We start from the raw sequence: 15,808 nt of genomic DNA on the forward strand, positions 1-15,808 counted from the left end.
GCACAATGCAAAGAAGGCTACAGAACGGCGGGAAACACTTTTCTGCACGCAGGTTCTCCATAACAACAGAACACTCCGTCGTGCAAAAGAGCTCCAATTCGGCGGGAACATAATTTAGCGGTGCCGAGGCGCACACAATGAAAAAATCCACAACTTTGGGTTGTGACACAAACCAGGAAGCACACAATATTGAAACAGCAACAAACAGGAAAGGACCTACTTCCTTTGCTGCCATCCTCTTGTGGCATTGTGTTTATCCCTAACCAGGTGGCCTATTGGTTATACGGTAAATATGGAATCATAGGATTTAGCTTTTCTGTTGCTTAGATGGAGCTCTGTTGCTGAGTGTATGTTTTGTAGTTGGACTCACAAGTTGTAAATGAAATATTTGACTTGTCTATGTCAGCCATTCAAGGTTTCCAACAGAGCAGTTCTGCTGGAGGCTGCAAAGTTGAGAGCACTAAGAAGACTGGGCTTTACTTCAGTGTTTTAACAACCAGGCCATCTGGACTTCCACTAAGCTGGGATGTCAGTGATTGGTGTAGACCGGGGATGTCAAATTCATTTAGCACCATGGGCTGAATGAATGGCACGCAGCTGGCCCCATGGGCTGGACTGGGTCCACGGACCAGCCCTACTCCATGCTGGATCTACCACACTGAGCCCTCACCCAGCCAGTCCAGGACTGTACCTCATGCAGTGCCCATTGCAGGGCTGGTGGGTGCTGCATGGGGCAGCTATTCAGGCCAGTGTGTGCACTGCATGCAGTATCCAGCCCAGAACAATTGCGGGGGGAGGAACGGCACATGGAGGATAGTCTCAGACTAGCCAGAGAGGGTGCTGCCTGCATGCAGCACAGGTTTTGGACCACCTCAGGTAGGTTACATGCAGCATATGGCCAGGAGCAGCCGGGGGGAGAGGGGGAGCACTGTGTGCTTTACTAGTTTGGCCCATGCCATATGTGGATCTGGGACAGGACAGCACTGGGTGCCAGATATTGAGGCTCTGTGGTCTGGAACCAGCCTGCTGGCCTTACCTTTGACACCCCTGGTCTACACTAGTGATGTAGTGGTAGTGACCACTCATGAAGAGGCCTCAGTGGGAAAAACAGTCTGATGTAGATCCTGCCTGAGAAACTTAGCCAAAAGGGAACTTCTTGTAGACGAATTTCAGTGAAGACTCAAGCCTATAATCATTTTAAGTAGGAAATCATAGATATTAAAAAAGAACGGCACATCTTTAATCTTACAAGCAAAGGAAACGAACATTTCCTAAGTGCTAATAGAATTAACATTAAGACACTGGAATACCACTGCAGCCTTCTTGTACTTTATTTGCCACATTCAGGGTTTAATACCTTGTTCCTGAAGCAAATGACATTAGTAAAACTTACACCCAGAACTGGAAGTGAGCCCTCTTTGGATCCACAAATGCAAAGGAAAACTCCGTCCTTTGAAAGGCATGAAGCTGACGACACTATGGGACATTAGGATCCAAACCTGCGATCCAGGTACTAGGATCCAGTACTACCTTGGAAATAATAGCACTTTTAAAAGGACAAGAGCTTTCCTTTGCCTGTTTCAGCCTTTCCACAGCATGGTCAGGAAGTCAGAGAGACTAGTTAATCCTTAAATGAACTAAAACATGTGTATGACAACTATAGGAGCACAAGTAGAGAACAATTAAAAGGAAATAGGAGTCATTTGAAATGGATCCTACCATAAGACTGAATGAAAAGTGGACTTGTACATTACAGGGTAAAAGAGCACCTAGGTCAGGGGTTTACTATTATTCAATCACATACAGATGTACAAAGGGGGGGAGGAGAGGAGGGGGGAATGAAAGAAAACAACCCAAGCTTCGCTCAGCAAGCACCTAAAATAAAGTCCCATTGCTACTGGCAACAGTGCCTGCCCTCGTCCCTCACTCTCTAAGTGGATAGAAGTGCAATACACTGAATGGTTTCATGCGCATCAAGATCTGGATAATGAGGTATCAGGAATGATAGCTCTTAGCTTTTTGTAAGGTCGATTTGCTCTGTCACATAAACAGCATTGTTAGAAAGAGTAACCGAGTGGCACCTGCCAGTGGGAAAGAGAAAGCAGCTTACTCTTGCAAGGCTTTTCACTGTGTGTCTCCCTTCGCCCATGGGTATAGCACAGAGCATGGATGTTGATAATATTGTAAAGAGCTGGAGGTCAGACAAGAGAAGTTGGACAGGTGCAGAGAAAAAGGAAAGTGAAAGCTGTAGTACCACAAAACGTGAAATTCAGATCACCGGCCACCAAATTGGCAAGATTCTGGGAGAAACTGCCCTGCACTGAAGTGCCACAGTTTGGCTGCAGGCAAGAAAGAGATGAGAAACATGACACAAGGCCTGAGAACACACACCAGAAGACAACAGCAATGCCACAGCCAAACATGTTTAAAGTGCCTGCCAAACAGGTCACCTCCTAATCCAAGCCAGGAAAATAAATCTGATAAACTCCCCTATGCCACTGTTGGGCTAATAAGTCAAAATGATGCAGTGCAGTGCTCCACTCCTACCTGTCTTCTGTTGACAAGTTGTGGGTGAGGAATGCTATAGTACAAGAGTGGATTGAGTCAGAGTTTGCTGCATGTGGACTACAGCCCTGGTTTGATGAGACTATCAATTGACGTGGAGAGTTTGGTATAGTGATGTGTTAAATGCATGATAGCTGACCATTTTCCTTGATATAAAGACAGAATCATTTAATCACCTTTTGCATGCCACACTTTCTCTGTATAAGCTTTATGCTCTTCCAGCTTTTTTCCATCATTTACCAGGTCTTGCAGTTAAGATAAAAAAGTTTGTTTAATAATTATACACAGCTGTTACCTGTTCTAATGATTTCTTCAGTAGTGAATCCTGCTTAACATAATAAATTACTTTTTATGACAACTTCTCTCATGTTGATCTCTTTCTTCCTTGTGAATGAAGCATGCTTGAGCATTGTCCATGTATGAATTTTTTGGAGAAAAGATTTGATGAAACCACTATAAAGACCTTTTTGAAGTAGAAAGGCATGAATGAAATAAGCTGTTTATTTTTATGGTCAGGGCTCTGTTAAAAATAGCTTAAACTTGACCTGCTATCAGTTTAACCTTTGGAGGAAAAAAGGGTTTTTTTGGGTTGATGGGAAGTGAACAGTTCAGTTGAACAGTTATTACACTGTATTCAGAAGAGTTAACCATGCAAAGCACAGAACTAACTCCAGAGCTAGGCATGAATGGACAGTTTGAAAATTGTACTTTCCAACTTTTCAAGAAAAAGAGAGAAAAAGACCTGTCAGGTGAGAACATAAGGACCTGGATGCATGTTCAAATTAAAGCTGGATAGAAACCAGCTACAGAGTAGTTACACATTTTCAAGCACTAACCTTATAGCTGGTTGGCTTTTTTTTTTATAGATGCATAGTCATTTTTATTGTGTGATCATTACTTTATACATGTGGCTGCTCTATATTTATTACACAATTAACCAGTTAATTGTGTGCTAGTTACTTTGCACTTGTGGCCGCACTTTGTACATGTGACCAGGCTAAATTTATTGTACAATTAAGCAGTTAATTGCATAATATATTTAATATATAGCAGGGGCAATTGTAATTGTACAATTTCTGCTTGATGGGCGCAGCCATTACTTGAACCCAGTGGTTTATTTAGAAGCTAAAGGTCAGGAAAAATTAGTTTCCAAAAACATTTTTTGGTAGTTTTCTCTCTCTCTCTGCCCCCTGCCCCCTTCAAAGTTTCTTTTGATTTGATACAGTAAAAGCCTCTCAGCTTAGGCACTATGTTGTCTCTGGCTCATCTTATGCACATTGTGGGGGTCAAGCATTGAAACAGGTTACATCGAAAAACTGTGGAATCTCCATCCTTACGTTCAAGAGCACGTTAGACAGACATCTAGCTGGGATGGTTCAGTCAGGGATGATCCTGCCTTGAGCAGGAGCCTGGACTAGATGACCTTGTGAGGTCTCTTGCAGCTCTATTTTCCTATGATCCTGTCACAGGTCAACACGACAAGTATTTTAGCTGTGTGGCCTCCGAGCATATTTCTGAAGGTTTTCAGGTTTTGCTTTGATTTCACATCTTGGGCCTGGAAGTAGCATGGATTCTGATTTCTCAGTTGGTGTGGAATTCATGCCCTCTCTTCCTACGGTTATGTTTGAATTCAATGCCAAACAGTACGAGATGTAAAGATGCTCCTTTGTCCTCGTGGAGAAGCTTTCCATATATTTCAGAGTATAGGGAAGGATTAAAAGCTAACAGAAGACCATATCTCCAAAGAGAGGTCCTCAAGGCAGGAATTCTGGAGGAAAGTGTCTATTAACTTCCTGACAGATACTTGATTTTCAGATGACTCAATGTATGAATACTTTTGCCTTAAAAATATTTTTTCTCATTCTCTTTACATTTATAAAGAGGGAGAGGCCAAAGAAAATGTCTTCAGCAAAACAAACATTCAAACATGTTCAGACGGTTTCCATTTTTGTGTGGCCACAAAGTTGATTTAGCTGCCTCTTATCAACAAATACACAGGTTAACAGGAGGATGGTTCTAACAAACGTTAAGTTCAAGTCTCACTACTAGCATCCATCTTAAAAGTTTTAGTTTAAATAGCTAGTCAGTTATGTGTTCAATAATTGACGAGCACCTGAAAGTTTGCATGAAAAATTTAACTGTGTGTTGTATAGTTGCGCAGAATGAAACATGCCCATGAAAAAGACTGATTTATTTTTTCTCTGTATATAGCACATTGCCAATGGAAGAAAAAAGTATTATTTAAATTACACCATAAAAGAGTAATGCTCGTGTATATTTGTGTTCCTTTTGTAGCTTTTTTGCTGGGCTGGTATCAAAGAAACCAAAAGTTTCTTGACATCATTGTCATTATTATTTATTTCTAGTACCTTTTGTGCTGGGTGCTGTACAAAAACATATAGGAAAGCCAGTTGTATTCCCAAAGAGCTTACAGTATGAGTAGGTTCTTTGAAGAGACAAATTGTCTGATTTGAGGTAGGCCAAGGAATTAATAAGGAAAATAATATATTTAGCAACAGTTTAGATGAAAACGTAACATTCGTGTGTGCATTTTCCAGGGTCTCTGCACCAGCTTGGTTTTGTGAAAGAGGCTTGCAGAGTTGGTAGGGAACATTGTGGCATCTACTCAACGTCCAAAACTAAATTCCAGCCTTCATCTGAGCCTTCTTTGGACATGATTTCCCTTATTCCAATCAAGACTACTTTGGAACCCTGTCAGGATACATAGCTGCATTAATCAGCTGTGCTTACTTAGGCCAAGAGAGTGAACAGGAAATTTATATTTACTGAAGGCTTGTCTATATGGGGTTTATAGTTTGGAATAACTACTAAGCACTAGCTTCTCATATAGACATTTTTATTTTGCATTAAAAGTGGCCATTTTCAGCTTAGTGGCATTGCATATGAATTTTGAATTTTTAAAGCTAGAAATGCAGTCATAGTGCACAGTGTGGAATTAGTGTCCATTCAAGGAATAGTTAGTTACGCGATAACTATCAGACTTTGAATTCATACTCTAATTTATTCCACATTATATTCCCATGTAGACAACAGAAGACGTCTCTCTTTTGTGGTAATGTACCTTCTATAAAATCAAAGTGATCCTGGAGTTATTTTGATTGCACTTTTTTTATGAACGTTTCTTTCAATAAAGAGGTATATTCTTTTGGTGATGAGCAACATACAAGCTACTTCAAACTAGCACGTTGCTATGTAGTGGTTGGAAACAGTGGTGTTGTTGTTAGGCAGGATAAAGCTTATCTCCATAATAGAGTTGCACCAGTTTAACTAAACTTGTCAGTTTTAAAGTGGTTTAGTTAAAATAGTGCAAGCAAATCCTTTTGAACACTCTTTTATATTAGTTTAGCTTGATTAGCAATTTAAGCTAGAATAAACTTCTCTTAGGTCAAAGTAAAAGCATTCATACAGGATATTGCTAAATATGTTTACAGTTTACACCTTTAGGCAAACTGCTGAATTTCTCATGTGTAGACAAGGCCTGTATTTTTTTCAATCTAATTTTAACAGTGTAACTGTTAAAGATTCTGTTAAGATCGATTGGTAATGTGAGAGGGTATGTGGTTCTAGATGTATGTCATAAATTCTAAAACTCTGAAGTTATTGTTGGCAATATATAGTTTATTTTTTATAAAACAAATGTTGAATTTGTGTCTGTTGAGAAAAAATACCAAAAGAGAGAAATCATAACAAACTAACCTGTATCTGCTAGCTCAGGATAAAATGGGGTGCTACCTGGAGAGAAAAGTACCATGAGCTAGATCTGACATAGTAAGCTAACTGTCTCAGGTTTTGGCTTCCTCTTCAACCCTCCTTACTGGCTAAGGACAGAAGTTGCACATAAAGTGGTTTAAGTGATCAGAAACTGGTTTAAACCTGTAACAACAGTTCAGTGCATTTAAACCAGTTTCAAAATGACTGAAACTGATTTAAGCTACACCTGGCTGAATGTAGTATCAGACTTAACTGATTTAAGTCAAACCAGTTTATGAAACTTCTGTCCCAGACCCATTCCTGGTTCAAGTTAAATCACTGTCCCCCAGCATCCCAGGATGTTTTGCAGCCCTGGGCTTGGCTGTGCTGTCTGCTCCAGAGAGCAGGGCTGGCCCTGGCCCTGCCCCTCTGGTCCCTAGCCAGAACAGTGAGGGCTGGCTGACAAGTGGGTGGGGGTGGGAAACCCAGCTGGGGACTGCAGCCAGGTCTGCCCGGGGGTGGTGGGCAGCCCCTGCCAGACTTCCCTGATGGAGTGGAGGGGGTGGGGAGGGGCAACAGCTTGAGAGGGACTGCCCTCCCCTGTAAACTCTGGCTGGGGTCTGGGAGCAGCTTTAATCTCCCCTTCCCTTGGTCATTGTGCTGGCCATGACCCCTTCTCTTTGCTTGAGCAGGGCATGGGGCGGGGGGGGGACAACAGCCTGAAAGGGACTGCCCCCTGCCCCCGGACAAATCTTGGCTGAGGTTGGGGCGGGCTTTAATCCCCACCCTGCTTCCCTATCAGGCAAGGGGCCAGCAGGAGACCAGCAGACTCCATCCCCTCCCACCTCTAGCAGAGACTGAGGCAAACCAGTTGATAAGAGGAGGGGCAGGGGGTGTAATTCCCCTCAGCTCCCCCAGGCCATAGGGGAGGGGAAGAGGCTGGGGAACTGAGGCAAGAGGGTCTGGTCCCCTGCTACGTGTGACCACAGGGCCAAGCCCTGCAGGACCAGACTGAGAGGTTGGAGGTGTTGGCAAAACATGGCACAATCATCGCATGTATGTGCTGGAGTTGGAGGTGAGAGAACAGGAGAGGGTCCCAGACTGGGCTGATGTGACCAAAGAAAGCAGAGAACTACATTTACATTATAAAGCAGAACCTGTAAAAGGTGGGAGACTGGAACACTCACACCAGGACAAAAGACAAGGAATGCATGAGAGTCCTGCCAAAGGGGGTGCAAGTGTGCCTGTAAAAACCCAGATAGAGATGAGTCCTGTGAGATCTCCACTCCAGCACCTAAGACAGGGGTGGGCAATTATTTTGAACAGAGGTGCACTTACTGAGTTTCAGCAAGCCATCGAGGGCTGCATGACAGGCAGCCCAGGGCAGGTAAATGTTAATTTTCTAAATTTTTTAGGGGCTCCACGGGCTGGATAGAATGGCCTAGCAGCCTGCATCCAACCCCTGGGGCCGCATTTTGCCCACCCCTGACCTAAGACCACCTGCTGATTCCCCAAGAAAGCCTTTCTGAATACCTGGCTGTAATGGAACACTCTGTCCCCAGGATTACATGAGACTTATGCAAGGCTTTCTCTTGTCTTTTTGGTGTATTACATTGCATTTTAATTTAGAGACTGCACTGCGTGCACTCTTGCTGTGTTTTACTGGGCTGCATCTTAGCTTCGGTGAAGATTTCTGGTTGTTTTTTGTTGTGTGCTTGAGGTTGCAAATTGCTGTGTTCAATACATGCTCAGTTCAGAGAGAGGACCGTTTTTGTTCAAGCTTATACAAATTCAGTGCTACTACATTTCCCCCCTTCCCCGCCCATAGCCTGACAGGAGCTGCGCCCCACTCCCCTTGAGGGGTGGGGGGGATGAAGTGTGGTAGACCCAGACTGGGGTCTCATGCAGGCCATGGTGGGGGGTTTAAAGTGTCCCACCACCAGGCCTCAGCGTACAGGCTGGGGCCTGGCTACACCTCCTCCCCTCAAGTAGGGAGAGGGGAAAGGCCTTGGTGCTTCCTTCCTTCCCTCTGACAGTGGCTGACAGGCTGGGATGCATATGCTCTAGCACCTCTGACTTCTGGCCTGAGCCACTGCAGGCACGTGGCTGCATTTCCTGAATCAAAAGTGAATGTCTGTTCATTTGCTTCTTGGTTTAATCTCTGCGGTTTAGACTAACCTGCAAAGACTGAATCGATTCAGCCCTGGGCTTTTTAACTGTCTGTACTTAGCCACTAAGATTGAGAATGCTGCTACCAGACAGAAAACCTAGTCTCCAAACCCATGTCACCCAGTGCTGATGCGTAGGGGGTGGACCTACCCCTGAGAGTGCTGGTGCACCCCCTGACCGTCTGTGCTCGCCACTTAGGTGATGGGCAGGTGAGAGTGCTGGTGCCCCCCCTGCAGGCACCGGCCAATTGCTGCGATCGCTGCATCCACTTCCAAGGGTGGCTGTGGCCACATCTGGAAACGGCTGCAGTGATCGGCCAGCGCTTGCTGCAGTGAGCGGCCCCCCGTGCCCCAGTCCGCAAGATCACCTCTTGGGGGGGCCTGTTGGGGGGGGGGGGGCACATGCTCCCCCTGACTAAGGCGGTACCAGTCATTCATGGTGTCACTCAATTCATTTCATTCTACCAGTTGGGAACTAAGAATAGTTTCTCTCACTTTGTGTGAAGGTACTAAACCGTTGCAGCACAGCTTCCTAATTGATAATGGAATTCCAAATCCAGGGAAGAATCTATGGTTAGATTCTGTATATACCTATATATTTGAATTTGGCACAGAACGTTGTACAAAAATATGTCACTGCTGTAAATTACTGTTAAAGGTCTTGTTGAATAAACGTAATGGCTATAAGTTTGTTTAAAGCACTATTTTTTTAAGAGCTTGTAGCTGTGGTTACATATCTAATGCTGCTGGCTTTCTTGGCAGTTGCTATTTTAATGCTGCATCTCAGCTTTCAGTATAACCCTTTGTTTTCACTTACTCATCACTTTCTCAAAAATTTTGTATTTGGGATGAAGCCCTTGATGCCTGGTCTCAGCATACAGTTGGAACAAAATCTTTTCAGTTAGGTAAACAAGAAAGAGTCCCAGGGCTGGTTAAAAAAATCAGAAAACCTTTTGTGCTGTGTAATTTAAAATGTCTGAACTTGAAAACCTCAAGCACCATATGCTTAAATCTTAGTGAAGGATATTTGCTTAGTAAATGTGAAGTAAGAAAATTTGAAAAGAACAATATATGCAGTTAAAGAATTGCTTGTATACATGTGCAGTGAAAAACTGCAGAAGTGTTTAATTACACTATTGCCTCGGGCACTCTGGAATTCTGCGGTGGCTCAGTGCCAGGTTGGATCGCCGTCAAGAAGTAGCCAAGTCTTTCACGCGTCTTGTTCACTGGAATTTAAAAGTAAGTGCAACTGCATAAAAGCAGAACTGCATGATTCCGTATGTCTGTAGTAATGGTTTGGGGATTTTTACCAAAAGACTGCATTTCATTGAATTGTGCAAAAGCTCATGAAAAACTTTTAAGGTGCCAAATCTAGAGGAAAAATTGGGAAACAAAAACTAAGGTTATCGTAGCATAAAACTCCTCACATTGCGTACATGGACTGCATCCAGACTAACTCAGATGTTTGGTTTCCCAGGGATAGCTGGCAGCAGCACCCTTTGCTGCTGCTAGTTGTCCCCGGGGAATGCCCTTTAGCACACGGCAGGTTAGCCCAGGTTGGGTAAGGGAGGCTGGGGCTAGCAACTGTGCTGACCCCAGCAGCATTACCTGGGGCCCTGTGTGCTGGGGAAGCTACAGCTGCGGCAGTCCTGCAGTTGGGAGCCTGGCCAGCAGCCAGTGTGTGCTCTGGCTGTTCAGGCTCCGGTTTTGGACAGCATGCGCCAACCACCACATGTGCCGCCTTGCTTTTTTTCCTTTCAGGTTGTTTTGATCCCAGGATCAAAAAAATACCCTGCACTGCAAGGTAGCCGTGGGGGAAATGCATGAATGTGCAGTATGTGGCGTCTGCAGCACCACATACCACACGGCCACGCTCTTCTGGACGTGGCCATGTAGTTTAATGTAGTATCATCATGCTAACAAGTGTGTCCTTCTAGCATACAGCCTCTGCAATAAGGACACTGAAAAATACATTACATATTGCATATATTCTATATCAAAGTACTAACTAGTAATTACAAATATTACGTTAGCGCGGATTAGTCTAAGCAACACTCCTGGTATAGGACTTGTAGCTTTAGAATTTCTTGATTTTTTTTTTTTTTTTTTTTCATTTTAAAATTTGAAACGATTCTGAAGCTGTTTGGGTTAAATATTTTAAGACAGACTTTCTGCCTATTGTATGTACAGGCTCTTTTGTTGAACTACTCTGCTGCAACACAGTTCTTATAAACCTCCACACATTTTCAGTTTGAGGGGCTTGAGAGAGCTCTCACTGACTGTTAAGGAACAGGCCGTGTTCCAAAGTCCGCTAAAGTCAATAGAAAGACACTCAGTGACTTTAATGGGCTTTGAATCAAATGAAGACTGAATATTCAAAGATTGAAAATACTGTGGTTTTAACCTCTAATAAACGCGCTCCACTTTTCATAAAATCAAAGAGAAGCCTCTTTTTTCTTTTTCTTTTTTAATAAACTAAAGGAAACCCCACACAGCAAAAAGCAACTATTGCTTTTGCTTTTTCTCTTAGAGAAGACTGTCAGAATCTAACCACCCAATGTAACCAGTGATGAAAGGAAATTCAGACCACAACTTTAGCTATAAACTAACTTGCAGAATATTTATAGCTCTTTAATGAGTTGTTGAAATTCAGACCTGCAATATTCTCTAGAAACTTAACTTCCAGATTTTGTAGTTAGAGACTCTAAGTTCTTGCTGAATACAAGAAAAGAGCCTTACAAATTAGGAAACATACAGTTTTGTGTGAACTTTTAAAATGTACTGTAAGAATTAGTATCTATAATCACATTATGTTTCTTCGTTTGTGTGTTGATCTCCCCAACCCAGTACTACTGCATTTTAAACAGGACTCAAGTTAGCCAGGCCAGGTGGATAACTATCAGCTGTATTTGAAGCACAGGTATCTCAGCACAAAGTTGAGGCTTGTGCTACTGTGAAGAAAGAGAGTTACAATCTCTGTTCAAGTCAGCCTGAGAAATGTAAAAAATAAAGTCATTTAAAAAATAAAATACATTCTAAATGTAAAATGGGTAATACACAAAATGAAGACTGAGTCTTTGAGCCCTCATGCTCCTGTATGAAAAAGAAGAATAACACTTTAAACTCGTGTTTCTTGTATGATTTCAAACTGCTGTGTGAAGGTTACTTAGTTAAATCTCATAACAGCCCTGTGAGGAAAGGAAGTAAGTTTTAATTATCTGTTTACAGAGGGAAATACTGAAAGAGATGCTAAATGATTTGCTCCAGGGTTTAAAGCAAGCCTGGTACCTGGGCTGAGCAATCAAGATTCAGAGTTTTTAGCTTTGGGCCAATCCATCAGGCATTCAGTATACATGGTGAGCCTGTTTCAGATTCCCACAGTCCGCCCACTGACTAAAGCTGAAAAAAAAGTGGCACTGATTTTTTTTTTTTTTTCTTTTGGTTTCTTCCAATTCTGGTTTGCCAACTCTTGCTTTGAAAAGCCTGTCTTAAATTCACTATCCTGATGCAGCAAAGACAGAGTGATATAGATAAATCCACACTGACAGTGTGTGACATCTAAATCTAGTCCTGATATTGGTTAGTCTTACTAACATTTCCCACCCAGGAAGTGAAATTTTTAGGTTTTTAGTTTATTCACAGAATGTTTCCTCCGTCTCCTTAATGAAACAGCTAAATACTAACATGTAAATACAATATTGTGGCTCTAAGAAGTCTCTGGAGATTTAACTTCTTAATATTCAGTAGAAAAACACCCCACATGTGAATTGGCCTCCACTGTACTTAAACTATACCCATATGGTCTTCATAAAGTTCTTGTGCACTTTTAAACTTTAATAACTTAGGTTGTAGGTATGATAGAAACAATCTGTAAATGGCATTTAAAAGCAAATTTATTAAAGTTTTAGGACAACAAGAGTACACAATGCTAGATAGACTTCATAAGTAATAACAAATTTATTCTTAAATAAGATGGAGCTCTGTGCCACTACACTCTGAATGTATGACAGTTCCAAAATGACGTTTTCCCAGAGAAGTGCCTTGGTGGACCAGAGAGGTAGACCAATTGCTTGGCCACCTCATTCACCTGACCTGTCGCCTTTGGACTTCTTTTTATGGGGACATGTTAAAAGTGTAGTTTACTTGTCAAAACCACGTTCTTTGGTGGAACTTAAGGCTAGGATCACCAATGCAATTAGTGCAGTAACTCGAGAGCAACTGGGAAATGTTTTCAAGGAGTTGAAAGGTCGGATTGAGCACTGCATCATGATGGATGGTGGTTATGTTGAAGTCTAGCATTGTGTACTCTAGTTGTCCTAAAACTTTAATAAATTTGCTTTTAAATGCCTTTTACTGATTGTTTCTATCATACCTACAACCTAAGTTGTTAAAGTTTAAAAGTGCACAAGGACTTTACGAAGACCGTGTGTGTGTGCGTTACTGAGTGAACAGAATCCTCAACCATCAACGGCAGATTTTAAGAAAAAACTTTTTTTCATCCTGCCTGTTTTTCCATTGGTCATACCTTCATGCTAATCTTGTTGAACAACAAATGTCCTCAGTTTCATTGTCCTCAGTTTCATTGGCTTCCAGGAATTTTCTGACAGCCTGAGCAGAATGTATCCATAGCAAATACTGGGAATCTAAACGTTTCTCAGCTCTCCAGAAACTTCATCAAGGCACCAAATGGGCAGTGATTTTTCAACCAGGAATTTAATGACTGTCATGGAAATGGAGTAGATGGAGTACTTGGAAATTTGGACTTTAACATTTTCTGCCTCCTCAATGCATTGGTAAACAAAATGCATCAAAAGACTAATTGGCCAGTTGGCACTGCTAAACAATTGTCTTATAATCAAGAAATCAAGAACAAAGTTACGAATATCTAGATAACATTGGATGTTTCCATCCTGCTATAGAGAGTAGCTTTGAATGCTATTGGTGAGTTGACTAATCTAGGAGGCACTTTACATAACTCTACAATACAATGGCTTTAATGAGTAATGCAAGCACTGATTTACTGAAGCTGATCTAAATATGGAGGCCTATCTTTATCAGCATCTGCAGTGAGCTGCAAGGTGGTGGTAGCAACTAGCAACATGGTCCTGGAAGAGACATAAACCCATAGGCTGTGTCCAGACAAGCGCCAATGTTTGGTTCTCTGGGGACAAGTAGTAGTGGCACACCTTGCGCCACTGCCACTTGTCCCTGGGGAAAGCCAGTGCGATGTGCACTTTGGCGCACAGCACGTTACCCTGGGGTGATGGGGGAGGCTGGGGCCTGTACTGTGAGGGTCCCAGCAGCCTTACCTGGGGTCCTGGGGGCCTCCTGGGCTGCAGCAGCAGTGAGCCTGCCAGGCAGAAGCCTGGCTGGCAGCTGCAGCATGGCTCTGGGCAGCCCAGCTCCGGTTTTCAGGATACCTACGAGTCGGAAAAACCGGAGCAGTGCACACACAGGCGGCGCATCCTTGCAGTGCTGAGAACACCTGACTGTGCGGTATGTGGCGCTGCAGACGTGTTTGCGGCGCCACATACTGCGCAGCCTCACTCGTCTGGACATGCCCATATAACAGCATCCAGTATCAGTTCTTGCAATGACCGTTCAGAGGAAAGTGGCCAGATTGAAGAAATAATGTTGAGGTCTTTGAGCAGACAGAGCGAGCTCTGTAAATTGTATAGGAGAGGTGGCCAAAGTCAATCCATGTTCTGAGAATGTTCAATAATAAGCAAGCCTTAGGAAGAGTAAAAGCATTTGTTCTCCTAGGAGAAACATTCCTGGGAGCCACTTATAGGTGGTTGGAGTTAGGTTATCTTTCTTCCAGAACTATCATTTTTGGTCTGGAAAAAAGAGCATGAATGCTTATAGACCTGTGGTTTTTACTGGGAGAACAGCAATTCTCCCAGTGGAAATGTAGTGCTTGTATGTGGCCTTAATTTAGTAGCTCCAAAACAAAAAGCAAGAGAGTTTGATCTTCAGAATTCCTTTGCATCATATTATGAACTGAAACAACAACTTTACAAATGAACAACTTGAACAAATTAAAGGAACTATCCCAGGATAGAATTGGTTAGTACTGATTAAATTCTGCATTCTGCACGTGATGGTAATAGAAGTGGATTGAATTGGATTTACACACAAATACAGATTTGAATTGTTAAATTCAGGTTTAGAAATCTCTCAAAGATTTCCATGCTTTTCTTATTCTTGAAAAATACTATTTTGAAGGAACACTTTCTATATATGTGAATGCCCTCCAACCTGGAGCTTTTTTTATCAGCAGCCAGGATCTTCTTGTGCATGAAAACAGTATTATGAAATATTTTATAAACTATGAATGCTGATCTGTAATCCTAACCTCTTAATGATTTTGCAAAAATATGCAAGGCTCTTTAGAATTTTATATCCATGTAGGGAGTGGACTCTTGTGGTTAATTTTATAACGAGAAAATTACCTGAATGTAATGAATAGGTGCAAACATGCCTTAATTTATTAGCCTGGTTCCATAGTTCAAAAGGCCCCTTGCTCTGCTATAAAATTACAAAGTGAAACGATGCTTAAATTGGAATTTATTTTGCCTCTTTTAGTAACTGATGGGTATGTGGACTGTCTGCTTCTTAGCATTAAAAAACGTCCTCTGAAAAACATGCCAAAAGCATCAGGTATACCATCTGAACATGTATCATTTGCTGCTAATTGTAAAATCTGTTTTAAAGAGTCACAACTATTACATTCATTTGGCAGAGAAAATCCTAGCAAGTATGTGATAGGTATGTACTCTGTGTTACTGTGTTTGATTTGGACATGCGTGATGTTTCCTAGATAAATAAGAGCTGACACCCCTGTCCTGTGGAATTTGGAATCTAGAGCGGTGATCCTGCCCAGGGACCCATGTAGACAGATTCTTCAAGAAAGAAAATTGGAAGCCAGAGGAAGAGACCGGTGGAGAGAAGGTGAGGAATGGAAGGGATGAAGAAAACTGTACCAAGGAATATCCTGTCTACCTCCTCCCCTGGCCTGAAAAAAGATGGGTCTGGCCCCCTCAGCCCTCTACCACTGGTGGCACCAGAGGCTGCCAGGGGAAGAGGAAGCCTGAGCACTTCTTCCTAGCCAGTGCAGAGGAGGTGGCTGGAGGGATGTGAAGCTTCTTATCCCCATTACCAATACTAGCAGTATCAGAAGTAGCGAGGGAGTTGAGTACAACCTTTCACTATCCACCCTCTGGTTGCCAGCTCCTCAGAAGGCGAGGCATCTTGCTGCGTACAGTGACTGCAGCATGCGATGCAGCTGTGCAACCACATGGCTAGGAGGACCTGTAATTACAGTTGTCATTTTCTTTCTCTCTCTCTCTGTCTCAGATACAGGC

The 15,808-nt window shown here is 42.6% G+C and overlaps 1 protein-coding gene across 6 annotated transcripts in view; it reads left to right on the forward strand.

Annotated features, from left to right (window-relative positions):
- ZMYND11 (zinc finger MYND-type containing 11) overlaps positions 1-15,808 on the forward strand; it is a 148,868-nt gene that overhangs the window by 29,568 nt on the left and 103,492 nt on the right. For all 6 annotated transcript variants that reach the window (XM_025205750.1, XM_025205754.1, XM_025205751.1 and 3 more), the window contains exon 2: positions 15,265-15,395. The gene's annotated coding sequence lies outside the window, so the exon portion shown is untranslated. The remainder of the gene's footprint in view (positions 1-15,264; positions 15,396-15,808) is intronic.

The sequence above is a fragment of the Alligator sinensis genome, unplaced genomic scaffold (assembly GCF_000455745.1).
Source record: "Alligator sinensis unplaced genomic scaffold, ASM45574v1 scaffold370_1, whole genome shotgun sequence".
NCBI classification, from domain to species: domain Eukaryota; kingdom Metazoa; phylum Chordata; order Crocodylia; family Alligatoridae; genus Alligator; species Alligator sinensis.